Below are 17,500 nucleotides of genomic sequence, written 5' to 3'. Positions count from 1 at the left end.
TGCCGGGAAGGCCATTCACTCCGAGGGCCATGGTGTCGAGATACCATTGAATGGGAATGGGGATAAAGCAGAGGGTTCAAAAGTGGGTGTCTAAAGGAAACCACAAAGAATCTTAAATAAAGGCTACAGTGTACTACGTGAGGTGAACTGACGGCTCCAACGTGCTACAGCAGGACAGAGGCCTCAGACATATCCTCCCACTGGCATCTCTTGATGATCTTTCAATGCTAGTTTATACATTTATATTTTCTTAGTCATTTCATCGTCTTCTCTTATTCTTCAATATACAGAGTATACATAGAGTCGGTTGATCGAAGAATAAAAATGTCAGTTATTAATTGCAGACACTATCATACTTTAATACAATCTCCTAAAAACATTCCAATTCTACCCAACAAATCTACAGAATTTTCTCCGTATAACAATATCCTTCTTTTGTGTGTTTTCCTCCCGATATACAAAATCTCTCTCTCTCTCTCTCTCTCTCTCTCTCTCTCTCTCTCTCTCTCTCTCTCTCTCTCTCTCTCTCTCTCAAGAAAGCTCAAGAGAGACAGATTACTGAGTTTTATGCCAGTGGAAGGTAGAGGGGAATGCTGATGATGGGGTGGTGGGTGAAGAGTGGAATAAAAGAGGAGGAGGAGGAGGAGGAGGAGGAGGAGGAGGAGGAGGAGGGAGGGAGGGAGGGAGGGAGGGAGGGAGGGAGGGAGGGAGGGAGGGAGGAAGACTGAAACTGATGGATGTCTCCTTCTTGAAGATCTTATCCCCTTTTTTATGTTAAGGCAATTTAGGAAAAAAAAAAAAAAAAAAAAAAAAACCCAAGGTATATCATCATTGTCTTTTCTATTTCTTCTTGGAAGTTGCATCCAAGTTTTCAGAAACTCGTCTCTTAAAAATATATTCAGGAGCTTTAAAGGAAAATCTTTCTTGATGAGAGTCGAGTATATTTAGCATAAAATAAGGAGACAGGGAGACTTGAGAGTTTTGATGAGGTGAATGAAAGAAATATTTCTTTTCGTAATTGCGTTTGTTAAGGGCTAACAAAAATGCTTTTATTTTCTTCGACTCTGCTTAAAAAAAAGATTTCTCAAAGAACTTATGATCCAAAATTTTGGATGATCAGTATTTATATATAAGAATACCTTAGGGGTACATACTGTACATCTCCCTTATATAATAAAGAAAAATATATATAGACATATATATGCATACATATATATATATATATATATATATATATATATATATATATATATATATATATATATATATACACATACCTGTATATAATGTTTATTTCTTTCCGGCCACATTTAACTCTCCCTGTCCCTGGGGTACAGGCGAGGGAGAGTAGTTTTACCATGGTGATAGGATGGTGCGTGTGTGCGTGTGCATATTCAAATATTTAGCCGTCATTTTGACGGATTGCGTACACTAGTATATTGACAAAGAACACAAAATCTTGTTATATATCAAATAAGTATTAAAAAATGTGAGACTTCAAAATAAACCAGTATTCCAATGTGAATGTCAAGAAACAGAACTTCGAGGAGTCTGAGAAAGATTTTTCTAAGATTCTATGTAACAAAGGAACTCGGATAAAGTGATGGAGACAATAAAGGATGATGACCTCCCTTGGGACTGCAACAGCCTCCTGGCTAGTACAGTGGTAACGTGTTCGCCTAGCATTAGCATGGCAGCAGATCGATCTCCATCTGGGACCGTGCGTTTAATAGGTTTACTGGGGAGGCCACTGCTGCGATTGGGCATCACAGTTGGGGGTTGGGCTTGCTCAACTGACGTTCTGTTTAGTATCTTTATCTTTACATTTCCCAATTTATCCACCTTCAAATAAACCGTGTCGGGTCAAATAATTTAGTACACTAATAAAATGTATTAAACATTCTTTGCAGTGTACAGGTTAAAGGTTTAAAGGTCGCTCATGAATGGCAGAGGCAGGAAACAGTGCCATTGTCCTAAAGTCTGACCATACAAATATATGATCAGGGACCAAGCCCGAACTTGTAAACAAATAACATTTCACAAATGCCCATCAGGAAGGTTCCTTTTAAATTCTAAACAAAACACTGCAAAACTTCAATTTTCCAAAAAAAAGAAAGCAGTGGGTTATTTGACCTTTAATGAAGACTACTCATATTTCATATGTACACGAAGAAAAAATAAATAAAATCATTCAGATTCTATCTGACTTTCTCAGTAACGAAGAACTACCCCTGTGAACTAACTATCCATATAGTCGTGAAGCACAAAACAGAGAGAGAGAGAGAGAGAGAGAGAGAGAGAGAGAGAGAGAGAGAGAGAGAGAGAGAGAGAGAGATAGTGCTTTTCCCCTTTAAAAATACATGAACCAGCTCAACCTTTGGCACTAATTTAAATAAAAAACATCTTTTTTTTTAACGAATAATCCACATTATACAACCCTGCACTGAGTGTTTCACATTTAACCCAGCTTAGAAGATCTACCGGTTTCCCTTCAGCCCTCATTTCTCACAGAACTTTTTTTTATAGGCTTCATCTTCCCTTGATTCAGTAATTATGCCGTAAAGAATGTCATCAGTAGTGTAATATAAGCTTCTTTTTGTAAAGCCTCTCTTTCAATTTCTACTCTCTCTATACACACACACACACACACACACACACACACACACATATATATATATATATATATATATATATATATATATACATGTATATATACTGTATATATAATATATAATATATATATATATATATAAACTGTTCAATTACAATTATAAGACATTATATATATATATATATATATATATATATATATATATATTATATATAGTATATATATATACATATATATATATATATGTATATTTATATTTCTATATATATACATATGAATATATATATACATATATATTTGTATATATATGTATGTATATAGATATTTGTGTGTATATATATATATATATATATATATATATATATATATATATATATATATATGAACATATATCACAAGCACACGTGATTTTAATTAATGTAAATATCACCCACGAAATGCATTTAATACCGAATTCTATCTTGGGAATACATATCCACTTGGAATTCATTTTATGGTAACAGCTTCTGGCCGGGTGGTGATTCGAACCACCACCTGTACGGCTTGAAACTATGCTGGCAGGGACCCTACCGACTCAGCTATCAAGAGAGACTAAAAGTTTATGACAAGTCCCCCTACATATTCCTGTCGAATTCAGGATTCTGTTCATAGACTTGAAATAGACCCATCTCCACCATGATAGCTGAATCGTGAGTTTGCAACACGTGGTTATTTTAATGAACATATATCACAAGCACACGTGATTTTAATTAATGTAAATATCACCCACGAAATGCATTTAATACCGAATTCTATCTTGGGAATACATATCCACTTGGAATTCATTTTATGGTAACAGCTTCTGGCCGGGTGGTGATTCGAACCACCACCTGTACGGCTTGAAACTATGCTGGCAGGGACACTACCGACTCAGCTATCAAGAGAGACTAAAAGTTTATGACAAGTCCCCCTACATATTCCTGTCGAATTCAGGATTCTGTTCATAGACTTGAAATAGACCCATCTCCACCATGATAGCTGAATCGTGAGTTTGCAACACGTGGTTATTTTAATGAACATATATCACAAGCACACGTGATTTTAATTAATGTAAATATCACCCACGAAATGCATTTAATACCGAATTCTATCTTGGGAATACATATCCACTTGGAATTCATTTTATGGTAACAGCTTCTGGCCGGGTGGTGATTCGAACCACCACCTGTACGGCTTGAAACTATGCTGGCAGGGACCCTACCGACTCAGCTATCAAGAGAGACTAAAAGTTTATGACAAGTCCCCCTACATATTCCTGTCGAATTCAGGATTCTGTTCATAGACTTGAAATAGACCCATCTCCACCATGATAGCTGAATCGTGAGTTTGCAACACGTGGTTATTTTAATGAACATATATCACAAGCACACGTGATTTTAATTAATGTAAATATCACCCACGAAATGCATTTAATACCGAATTCTATCTTGGGAATACATATCCACTTGGAATTCATTTTATGGTAACAGCTTCTGGCCGGGTGGTGATTCGAACCACCACCTGTACGGCTTGAAACTATGCTGGCAGGGACCCTACCGACTCAGCTATCAAGAGAGACTAAAAGTCGGTAGGGTCCCTGCCAGCATAGTTTCAAGCCGTACAGGTGGTGGTTCGAATCACCACCCGGCCAGAAGCTGTTACCATAAAATGAATTCCAAGTGGATATGTATTCCCAAGATAGAATTCGGTATTAAATGCATTTCGTGGGTGATATTTACATTAATTAAAATCACGTGTGCTTGTGATATATGTTCATTAAAATAACCACGTGTTGCAAACTCACGATTCAGCTATCATGGTGGAGATGGGTCTATTTCAAGTCTATGAACAGAATCCTGAATTCGACAGGAATATGTAGGGGGACTTGTCATAAACTTTTAGTCTCTCTTGATAGCTGAGTCGGTAGGGTCCCTGCCAGCATAGTTTCAAGCCGTACAGGTGGTGGTTCGAATCACCACCCGGCCAGAAGCTGTTACCATAAAATGAATTCCAAGTGGATATGTATTCCCAAGATAGAATTCGGTATTAAATGCATTTCGTGGGTGATATTTACATTAATTAAAATCACGTGTGCTTGTGATATATGTTCATTAAAATAACCACGTGTTGCAAACTCACGATTCAGCTATCATGGTGGAGATGGGTCTATTTCAAGTCTATGAACAGAATCCTGAATTCGACAGGAATATGTAGGGGGACTTGTCATAAACATTTAGTCTCTCTTGATAGCTAAGTCGGTAGGGTCCCTGCCAGCATAGTTTCAAGCCGTACAGGTGGTGGTTCGAATCACCACCCGGCCAGAAGCTGTTACCATAAAATGAATTCCAAGTGGATATGTATTCCCAAGATAGAATTCGGTATTAAATGCATTTCGTGGGTGATATTTACATATATATATACATATATATACATATATATGTCTGTATATATTCATGTATGTGTGTATATATAAATACATAGAATGATAGATATTATAATAGCAAGAGCCGTCTCTCTTTTACATGCACGGCAATAACTATTCATTTCACGAATCAATTTAGGCTTAGCAGCCTATTTGCATTTTTCTAATTTATAAAATAAATATGAAGAAAAATTTTCCCTTGTACAAAATACAATATTAGCGAACTGCTTTTGATTTCAATAGGAGGAAATTAGATTTGTTCATTCAGTATCGCAAAATAAAAGCCATATTTATATTACATAAGCTGAAGTTTTCATAATATTCTTGAAATAACTGGTATTTCGTTCATTTTTTTACTCTTTTGGGGCTTTCATGTAAGTCATAAAACATATAATGAAGGTTGATCACAAAATGTAATAAAGTCAATTACTAAATGTAATCAAGGTCATCTATTTTATTATTATTATTATTATTATTATTATTATTATTATTATTATTATTATTATTATTATTATTATTATTATTACTTGCAAAGCTACAACCCTAGTTGGAAAGGCAGGATGCTATAAGCCCAAGGGTTTCAACAGGGAAAATAGCCCAGTAAGGAATGGATACAAGGAAAACAGTAACAAGATTGAAATAAATATTTTCAATATAAACTATAAAATCAAGAAGAAGAGAAATAAGATAGGATAGTGTGCCCCAGTGTACCCTTAAGCAAGCGAACTCTATTCCAAGACAGTGGAAGACCATGGTACAGAGGCTATGGAACTACCCAAGACTAGAGAACAGTGGTTTGATTTTGGATTGTCCTCCTAGAAGAGCTGCTTACCATAGCTAAAGCGTCGCTTCAACCCTTGCCAAGAGGAAAGTGGTCATTGAACAATTACAGTGCAGTAGTTAACCCCTTGGGTGAAGAAAAATAGCTTGGTAATCTCAATGTTGTCAGGAGTATGAGGACAGAGAAGAATTAGTAAAGAATAGACCAGGTTATTCGGTGTATGTGTAGGCAAAGGGAAAATGAACAGTAACCAGAGAGAAGGATACAATGTAGTACTGTCTGGATAGTCAAAGGACCCCATAACTCTCTAGCGGTAGTATCTCACCAAAATATGAGACAAGTTAATGGCAAAATATGATGAAAATTTATAAAACAAAGAAAAAAAAATAACACATCAAGTAACGCTGATTTTATTTAGCATGAAATTAGTGAAAATAAAATCATACTAATAAATCTCTCTCTCTCTCTCTCTCTCTCTCTCTCTCTCTCTCTCTCTCTCTCTCTCTCTCTCTCTCTCTCTCGATTTTTCCATCCTCTCTTTAGTCTGCATCATATCCAGAAAATTACCTAGCTTAGGAGGGGTATCAAGATATTACCGCGAGAGAGAGAGAGAGAGAGAGAGAGAGAGAGAGAGAGAGAGAGAGAGAGAGAGAGAATAATTTATGGTCCCTCGGGGTGGCATCATGATCATTCATCACTTCGGATACCACAAAAGATGTAAAATTTACCTACTGGTGGAGGGATGTAGGCCGAGGTGGGGGGAGAGGAGGTAGAAGAATGATAGGGTGTGAATACAGAACTGGTGGTGAATAGATTCCACAGGGAGGTTCACGCCCTCCGCGTTATGGAAACCTCTCTCTCTCTCTCTCTCTCTCTCTCTCTCTCTCTCTCTCTCTCTCTCTCTCTCTAGAACAGAACATATTTCTTTTCTACTTTGCATCGACCAGCTACCTTCTTATCCTACTTATGTAATGCATATGCTCTCTCTCTCTCTCTCTCTCTCTCTCTCTCTCTCTCTCTCTCTCTCTCTCTCTCTCTCTCAGAACAGAACATATTTCTTTTCTACTACTTTGCATCGACCAGCTACCTTTTTATCCTACTTATGTAATGCATATGCTCGCTCTCTCTCTCTCTCTCTCTCTCTCTCTCTCTCTCTCTCTCTCTCTCTCTCTCCAGAACAGAACATATTCCTTTTCTACTACTTTGCATCGACCAGCTACCTTCTTATCCTACTTATGTAATGCATATGCTCTCTCTCTCTCTCTCTCTCTCTCTCTCTCTCTCTCTCTCTCTCTCTCTCTCTCTCTCTCTACGGCACACATATATACACATCGAAGTTAATTAAAAATATTCATCTAACAAGCCAAAAGGACTTTGATGTTAAGCTCCTGGTGGAGTTGAATAGAATAATACCAGTTTCCGGGAAGACTGAGCGAGTCTGATTTTTTTCCACCCATAATAATTTAAGGAATATATGAGAGTAGAAATCCACCTTATGATCAAGGAAGGGGGAGAGAAAAAAATGGTTGCGTAACATTAAAGGAGAATAAAGGAACCGGATGTTATAGAATGTTATTCTTGAGATCGTCGACTTAAAGTTTACGGTTTATTATCAATATATTACAGGGGAATGTTGTGGCTTGTTTAATATATTTGATTTTATTTAATAAATGTATTTTCTAAGAATAAATAGAGTTTTGTTATATACGTGGAAGTACACTGAGTTTGAATTTATAAATGTATTTTTAAAATTAATATACCTTTGTTCACTGAGTGAACAAACGCCAGAAAAGAGTTGCATGTTTACAAGAAGAACTTGAATCCTTTCAATAACTTTTTAAAAGATGACAACCACGTTCCATAAATGTTTGATGTTAATGACTAAAAAGTATAATGTCTCTTATACTTCACATCAAGTTAATGATTACGGCAACAAAAACAATTTCCTTTCACTATATCATCAAACGTCTGATTCCAATAACCTTGTAACATTATAATACTGAGTTGCTAGGGAGAAAAATATATCTGAAATATCCTGCACCAACAATATACGATTTATATCAACTTACATTACGCATGCTTCGAATCAATCAACAATTATGAACAAATTAAAGGTAAATGCCAAGAACTACCTTTAAGGGATTCCAATATAGAGGATTGCTGAGCGATCTCGGTCGAAGTACAGCTCAAATTTCCATGTCGGACCGAAATTAGAATTCGGCTAAAAACAATTTCAGCGAATGATCGAAAACTCTGCATTGCAATCATGACAACAATATGACAGGCATCAGCCGCACAGAGCCTGTGCAAAAGCAATTACAAGCAAAGCACAAGGTCAAACAGCGGTTTAAACGTACAAAGGCAAATACAGAAAAATATATATATTCAAAAGCAAACTCCATAGATTTTCAAAGCCCTGTATTTTTCACGGCCACTTCGGTGAAAGAGGGCTGCAGTATAGGAAGGGCGTAATATATTGTGTGTGTATGTGTGTGTGTGTATATATGTATATATATATATATATTATATATAATATATATATATATATATATATATATATATATCATATATATATAGTTATAGTTTATTGGGTACATTAACTGGGCATTGAGTACTACATTGGACCCATCAATCTGGTTACAGCTCATTTTTTCTATACCTACACATACATCGAATAGTCTGGCCTATTCTTTCCACATTCTCCCCTGTCCTCATACACTTGACAACACTTTAATTACCAAACGATTCTTCTTTACACAAGAGATTTAACTACAGCACTGTAATTGTTCAATGGCTACTTTCCTCTCGGTAAGGGTAGAAGAGACTCTTCAGCTCTGGTAAGCAGCTCTTCTAGGAGAAGGGCACTTCAAAATCAAACTATTGTTCTCTAGCCTTGGATAGTCCCATAGCCTCTGCACTATGATCTTCCACTGTCTTGGGGTAGAGTTCTCTTGCTTGATACAATTCTCTATCTTATTTATCTTCCTCTTGATTTTTTTTTATAAGATTTTATAGTCTATAAATGGAAGATCTATTCTAATGTTGTTAATGTTCTTAATATAGTCTTTATTGTTCATTACTTCTCTCGTAGTTTGTTTCCTTATTTCCTTTCCTCATTGAGCTATTTTCATTGTTGGAGCCGTTGGGCTTATAGCATCCTGCTTTTCCAACTAGGGTTGAAGCTTAGCAAGTAATAACAATAATAATAATAATAATAATAATATATATATATATACATATATATATATATATATATATATATATATATAGTATATATATATATTAATATATATACATATATATATATATATATATATATATATATATATGAATTTCAGTGAACAATTGTATTTTGGTGCATTGTATTATTTCACAGTATGAGTCCCCTACTGGCACACATAGTGACGAGAGATATTGTTATAGACAGAATGAAACTTCGTTTCAAGCGCTGTAGTACTGCAAACATTGTTGAGAATTTATTCCGTTCTGAACGATGATGCAGAATTATTCTGCTAGATAAATCGACGGAGAATTTGGTTGCAAATATAAAATAAAATATATAAAAAATATAAAAACAGTGTAGCAAACTGTGAAGCCGATTTGCAGATATATCAAACATTGTTCAGTGTTGATTTAGCAAACTTTGTTGAAAGTTTGCTTCGCAAGTTTTGTTTGGCCAATTTATCTATAAACGATGATGTGATTATTGTTCATCTGTCAAAACTGTATCGAACCAATGATGAACCAGGTGTTTATCTTCGTTATGTACGTATATACATACATATATACATCATATTTTATATATACATATACGAGTATATGTATATGTATATAAAATCATATACACATTTTGTACATACATATATATATATATATATATATATATATATATATATATATATATATATACATATATATATATATATATATATATATATACATACATATATATATATATATATATATATATATATATATATATATATATATATATATATATATATAAAATATATAGGTACATATATGTGTGTAAGTTTAGAATAGTGATAGTTCAATGGTACTGACGTCGACTTTCTCTGTAAGTTATGGGTTCAAGTCCGTTAAAATCTAATAGAATCCACCGAAACTCGGGTAGGTAACTTCTACCCTTTGGGCGCTGTAGCCGAAAGGTGCGTATCGAGAGCACAGGCAGAAATATGCTGAGCAGGGTTGAAATAAGCCACCCGTTGAGTTACTACCGCTAGAGAGTTATGGGGTCCTTTGACTGCCCAGATAGTACTACATTGGATCCCTTTCTCTGGTTACGACTCATTTTCATTTTGCTTCCACATACCATGAATAGTCTGGCCTATTCTTTCCACATTCTCCTCTGCCCTCATACACCTGACAGCACTGAGATTACCAAACAATTCATTTTCGCTTGAGGGGTTAACTACTGCACTGTAGTTGTTCAAGTGGCTACTTTCCACTTTGTAAGGGTAGAAGAGACTTTTGCTATGGTAAGCAGCTCTTCTAGGAGAAGGATACTCCAAAATCAAACCATTGTTCTCTGGTCTTGGATAGTGCCATAGCCTCTGTACCATGATCTTTCACTGTCTTGGGTTAGAGTTCTCTTGCTTGAAGGTACACTCAGGCACACTATTCTAACTTATTTTTCTTCCTCTTTTTTTTAGGTATTTATAGATTATATATGAAAGGTTTATTTTAATGTTATTGTTTTTTAGATATTCAATTTCAGTAGTTAATTACTTCTCTTGCAATTTCATGATTTCCTTTCCTGACAGGGCTATTTTCCCCGTTGGAATCTTCGGGATTATAGCATTCTGCTTTTCCAAGTAGGGTTGTAGCTAAGCAAGTAATAATAATAATAATAATAATAATAATAATAATAATAATAATAATAATAATAATCACTTGATAACGTGATTGGTAGAGTTACATTGAAAACTTCGAATCTTTACAAGGGTGGAAGCACTTGCCATAAATTGATTTTTTTTTCGGTAATATTTTAAGGTTATGTTTACTCGATATTAAAAACTGTTTGGAACTTATCTAAAGTACCAAAGCAAAACGTGTTAGTAAAAAATTCACATATACACATACATTACATTTGCGCGCATTTAGGGATTAAGAAGTGTTACGATTGCGCGCTGAAATTTATTACAGTTGCGCGCCTCTTTTCCCCTCTTTTCTTTCAGCCATTTCTTGTCAAACTACCCTATTACATATGGTTTTGATAAGATAACGAGCACTTTCGGACACCATGACAGTTCACAGTTTATAAGATGCATTCACTCGAATTAAGATACGTTAGTTTCAATAGCTCTCTCTTTTAGTCCGAAATTAGCATCATGGAATTCACACTATCTGAAACCGAGAAAGGAAAGAAATCCTTGATTCACGATGGATATACATACAGAATCGACAGAATTCTTAAATCATCGGAAATTTCATGGCGTTGTACAGTGAAAACCTGCAAAGGAAGGCTAAGAACCGATGATAGCTGTACAACTATAATCAGTGGAACGTGTATTCACTCACATGAGATAGAAAGCAAAAAAGTTGAACTTCAAGCTATCCGAGCATCTGTGAAGAGGAAAGCGTTTGATGACATTAGCACGAGACCTATGAAAATAGTTCGAAGCGAATTACAGTGTGTTGATGACGAAAGTCTGGAAGTGAAAGATCTGAAAAATTTAACAATGGCAATCTACAGGAAAAGACGTACAAAGTTTCCAACTTTACCCAAATCTAGAGAGAATGTTCACGATGCTCTTGACGTCATGTAATTGGAAACTAATAAGAAAGAAAAATTCTGTTTGCTTAATAGTAAAGAACATGGAATTATAATATTGTCATGCAATTCAAATCTCCTCGCACTGTGTACAAAAGTTAGTGAAATTTTTGTGGACGGAACTTTCAAGTGCTGTCCAAAATATTTTGAGCAATTGTACACTATTCATGGATTTAATCTGGGACACTATGTACCTCTTGTGTTTGCTTTATTACCATCGAAATCCGAAGAAATTTACTCTACATTGCTTAGCATGATCTCCACCTTGTGTACAGATAGAAATCTTGAATTTAAACCTAGTCTCGTTCACATTGATTTTGAAGTAGCTATGCATAATGCATTTAGGTCTATATTCCCAAATGTAATAATACAGTGTTGTAGATTCCATCTAGGCCAAAGCTGGTGGAGAAAAATTCAGAAAATAGGCCTCAGTTCTGAATATAAAGACAAGGAATCGGAAATAGGCTTGTGGCTAACTCAGTTTTTTGGTTTAGCATTTCTTGATCCTGCGGAAGTTGGTGACAGTTTTGCTGAGGAACTCATGGCAAACATTCCAGATGATCAGCGCTGTGTTAAGTTTGCAGATTACGTTGTTGACAATTACATCCTTCCGGAGGCATTATATCCTCCAATTCTATGGGCATCACGACCGTCAGTTGAAGCACGTCGAACAACAAATGGCCCCGAATCGTTCCATGCTCATTACAATGAGCAATTTTATTCACCTCACCCATCAATTTCTGTGTTTTTAGATAACATCTTAAAAATCCAAACAACAACATACATTAAATTGCGAGGGCTTGGCACACCTGCAGTTCTAAGACGAAGCGAGAGAGAAAAGACTACTTATCTAATGGATCAATTCAACAAGATGCAGGAAGGGGAACATAATCGATATCAGTTTTTGAAGGCTATTGGTTTTAGATATTCAGCACGAACAGACATCTGTTAAGTTTGTTTTTCATTTATATATATACATAAATGTATCTCATTTTTTATTATAATAAACATTCTTGTGAATAAATGTCTTGTATGTAATCTGTATTTACCGGTAACCTAAACATCGACTCCTGAAAAAAAAAAAACTTCGTAGGGAAATGAAAAACAATAAAGCTACATTGAATGTAACTGGCATAAAATTAGTTGAGCCAACAACTATTATTATGCATTGACATGAAAACCCCTTGCAAAAGAAAAAAAAAAAGATAAATAGAATTTAACTACCTTAAAATCCATTGAAATTCATTGACATCTAAAGAACTAACGTTCTCTTTGGAATGGGTTTGACAACAGGGATTACTGGAATACCCTGAGAAATGCATGCGCGCAATAGTAATGGAAAGATGCGCGCAATGGTAATGGTTTTAGAGCGCAATTGTAGGGGCAATGCGCGCAAATGTAATGCACCGCCTACTAGTTATTGAGAGAGAGAGAGAGAGAGAGAGAGAGAGAGAGAGAGAGAGAGAGAGAGAGAGAGAGATTAAAAATTATTCTGCAATAATATCCCAAGTCCACTTATTAGATTTACCAATTATAACACTTTGTTCGAAAATAGCAGCGAAATTTCATATTTTTCCCAATAAGAAATGACGAATATAATTTCTTTAATGTCAAAAAATTCTATCTTGCAAGTTACTATTAACATACCAAAAATTTCTATGATATAAATGTAGGAATTTTTGTAGACTCATTCCTATTCGGCTTCAAAATACTCAAGCCTCTTAATTCAATTTTGCTTTCAGTTCATCATTTCATTTCTTTGCAACAATAACAACTAAAACAATGAACTGTAAACTTTATTTTGCGGGTATAAATAACTGGAAATCATATACATCGTGTATAAAAAAAAAGACAATACTAAACCCTTAAATCATCTCATTATATTTTCAAAAACTAATATTTCATATTTTGGTAACCTCCAACATGCAAATATTTACCAAAATGTCTGGTCAGTGAAGAAATGAAAGAAGACATGTTGACCAATAGAGGACAGAATTGGGGTATATTTGGATTCCGACCCCACAAAGATATCAAATGGATGGATGAATTCAGGCCATGTCTGGAGACTACGGGGCCATTCAGTGAACAGGAGCAACTGGGGTAAAGTGCATAGTTGTCTATATATCTATCTACCACGGCACTTCATTATTATTATTATTATTATTATTATTATTATTATTATTATTATTATTATTATTATTATCATCATCATCATTCTTGATTGCTATTATTAATTGCTAAGCTACGACCCTAGTTGGAAAAGCAGGATGCTTTAAACCCATGGGTCCCAAAAGGGAAAATGGGGAAAACAGCCCTTTGAGGAAAAGAAACAAGGAAAATAGAATATTTTAAGGACAGTAACAACATTAAAATAAATATTTCTTATATAAACTATAAAAACTTTAACAAAACCAGAGAAAGAGAAATAGGATAGAATAGTGTGCCCTAGTGTACCCGCAAGCAAGAGAACTCTAACAAAAGACAATGGCAGACCATGGTACAGAGGCTATGGCACTACCCAAGAATAGAGAACAATGGTTTTATTTTGGAGTGGCCTTCTCCTAGAAGAGCTTATAACCATAGCTAAAGAGTCTCTTCTACCATTGCCAAGAGGAAAGTAACCACTGAACAATTACAGTGCAGCAATTAACCACTTGGGTGAAGAATTGTTTGGTAAACTTAGTATTGTCAGGTGTAGTAGGACAGAGGAGATTCTGTAAAGAATAAGCCAGTCTAATTGGTGTATGTGTAGGCAAAGGGAAAGTGAACCGTAACCAGAGCGAAGAATCCACTGTAATACTTTCTGGCCAGTCAAAAGACCCCAAACTATCTAGCGTTAGTATCTCAACGGGTGGCTGGTGCCCTGGCCAACCTATTACCTACTGCCTGTTCAACACAAAAACATTCGTTTCAAGTTTGATTTCCTGAAGTTCCACCGATTCAACTGCTCGATCGGGGAGATCATTTCACAATCTGGTCACAAGTTGTGGAATGGAATTGGTGGAACTTCGTGAACTCAAACTTAAAACGAATTGTTTTATGTTGAACAGGTTGATATAGGCTTCTCTTCATAGTCTATATATGACCGATCAATTTCAACACTGTTACTGATATCAAAGATATATTATACCTTGTATTCATTACTTTTCAATAGTTTATTTATTTCCTTTCCTTAATGGGCTTTTTCCCAAGGTGGACCCATAGGGATTATAGCATCCTGCTTTTCAAAGTAGGGTTGTAGATTAGCTAGTAATAAAATAATAATAATAATAATAATAATAATAATAATAATAATAATAATAATAATAATAATAATAATGAAATGCAGTTTGAGCAACTTCCATCCTAAACATAAAATATAAGTGGCACGATGAAAGATGCGATAGAAATAAAACTAAGAATTCAAAAGTGCCTGAAGCAGGAATATTAAATGTGAAGAAATCCATCATAGTTCCCAAGCAATTTTTTCCTCACGGATCCCGATCACAAACTCTTAACCGGTCCCTTAATTTCACACTCACGATCTGGGAAGTATATTACTCTCGAGAAATGAAAAACTAACAGAAAATCTCCCAAAGTTTTCCCCAAAATGTCGAGGGAGGTAAGTTAAAAACTTCCAAGACGCGACAATGACGTAGTTTTAAGAAAAACTCTCAACCGTCCTCAAAGTAATAATGAAATTTTCTGATTGAATATTTGCATACGCGCCTTCGACTTGCCATCTTTCTCTAGGAAGTTTGACTGGCGTTCGTTGACTTTCCGAAACGACATTATGAATCTTTCTGAATATTAGAGTTGATGTCAGGTTTCAAGAAGTCGTATTTTTTTTTATCTTTAAAATTATTGATGTAAGGTTTTAAATTAAAATAGAACAGTAGGAAATCGTACACCTTTGGGTTATATTCCATTTCACATTCTTCAAAAAATACTAAAAATACCAAAAATCAGTAAAAACTAAAGGAAGGCTACACATTGCTTGTTAACCATACATCTATTAAATTAACACTTAAGGCTTATGAACAATCAAATATTATCACTTTGAAGTAGTTTAAGGTTTTGAAGGTCGCTCATGAAAAGCAGAGGCAAGGGACAGTCCTAAAGACTGACCATATATGCAAACGATCAGCGCCCAAGACCCCTCTCCATCAAGCTAGGACCAGGGAGGGCTAGGCAGTAGCTGCTGATGACTCCTTAGGTACACTTATAGGCTGCCCCCAATTCCAAATCCCTAGCTCACAAGGATGGTGAGGATGCAGACGTTACTCAAAATTTTTTTTATATTGATAAAGGTCTCGAACACCCGTCCAACAGATTTTCAGGCAGGGTAGTTTCAATTAGGGTACAACAACTCTTCAGCTAGAAAACTGAGTCATTAATAAACTCAAACTAATATTTCCCTTAAATAAATTGTATAAATAAGAGCAGGGCCAAACTATGCACGCAAGGTTGAAGCAACTGCTTACAGTGTCTCGCACAAGGAACAACTATGCATTAATGTATTAAATAAACGGTGCCGTTATAGTATGTGGCCTACCTTTAGAGTGTGGCCTACGGAATTTTGTCTGATATAGTATGTGGCCTACATAATGTTATTACGAATATTGATCATGTAAGTACACATGGATTTCAGTATTTAACTATGTAGTTAATGTTAATGTTGTGTAAGGGGGGGGGGGGGTTCCGGGGGCGCAGCCCCCCCGGGTAAGGACACGGCTTTTAGCATAGGTTAGGTGGGTTTTTTAAGTTAGCTTCTCCCGTCGTACTCGTAGGTAAGGACACGGCTTTTAGCATAGGTTAGGTGGGTTTTTTAAGTTAGCTTCTCCCGTCGTACCCGTAGGTAAGGACACGGCTTTTAGCATAGGTTAGGTGGGTTTTTTAAGTTAGCTTCTCCCGTCGTACTCGTAGGTAAGGACACGGCTTTTAGCATAGGTTAGGTGGGTTTTTTAAGTTAGCTTCTCTAAGGTAGGACACATTCAAACCGGCTTAGGTAGGACACATTCAAACCAGCTTAGGTAGGACACATTCAAACCGGCTTAGGTAGGACACATTCAAACCGGGTAGGCCACATACTATAACAGATCCAAAAAGGTAGGCCACATACTATAACGGCACCAAATAAACAATGAAAATAAGCTTTCTTTGATAATTTAATTACATATCTACATTTGTTGGCTGACTTTGCACAGCTTCAATCTAATGAAGATTAAATGCACACACACACACACACACACACACACACACACACATATATATATATATATATATATATATATATATATATATATATATATATATATATATATATATATATATATATATATACATTGCTATATAAATCTATAACTCAGGTGAAAATTGAATCCCTGTCTATCAAGAGGGAATTACTAGGGCAGTACCTACCCAAGAAGTTACTTGGCAAGTTGAATTACTTACTACCATTGAGTTTGGTTGGAATGGAATGTTGGAATGTTGGCATGTTGTAAAATTTGTTGGTATATCACTTGAGAGACTAGGGCTTTTGATCATAATGAGAACTGAATATTAATCTCTATTCTTCATATAATCATATGATATCTTTCATATATGTATATGCATACACGCACATATGTACATATATATGATATGTTTGCTTTTATGCATAAAATATCATAACCTGTACTGATGTATGAAAACCATAAGTAATAAAACTTTTTTCTTTTTCTTTCACAGATTCCATATCGAAGAAACCTAGAAAATACGTCCTTTCACTTCTAACTACGGTCCTCTAGAAGATATCTCCTAGACATAGTTCTTTAGAATTCTTCTACTAAACAAAAGTCCATAGACTACTTCAACTAGATAAAGGTCTCTAGAATACTTTGACTAGACAAAAAT

General features: G+C 35.3%; 1 protein-coding gene across 2 annotated transcripts in view; it reads left to right on the top strand.

Annotated features, from left to right (window-relative positions):
* Positions 1-17,500, top strand: part of LOC137658575 (uncharacterized) — a 157,931-nt gene that overhangs the window by 122,029 nt on the left and 18,402 nt on the right. For both annotated transcript variants that reach the window (XM_068393475.1, XM_068393474.1), the window contains exon 2: positions 17,336-17,500. This exon is cut by the window's right edge and continues 1,141 nt beyond it. The gene's annotated coding sequence lies outside the window, so the exon portion shown is untranslated. The remainder of the gene's footprint in view (positions 1-17,335) is intronic.

Source organism: Palaemon carinicauda, chromosome 19 (assembly GCF_036898095.1).
Source record: "Palaemon carinicauda isolate YSFRI2023 chromosome 19, ASM3689809v2, whole genome shotgun sequence".
In the NCBI taxonomy this organism is placed as follows: Eukaryota; Metazoa; Arthropoda; class Malacostraca; order Decapoda; family Palaemonidae; genus Palaemon; species Palaemon carinicauda.
This window is presented reverse-complemented; position numbering and strand designations above follow the sequence as displayed.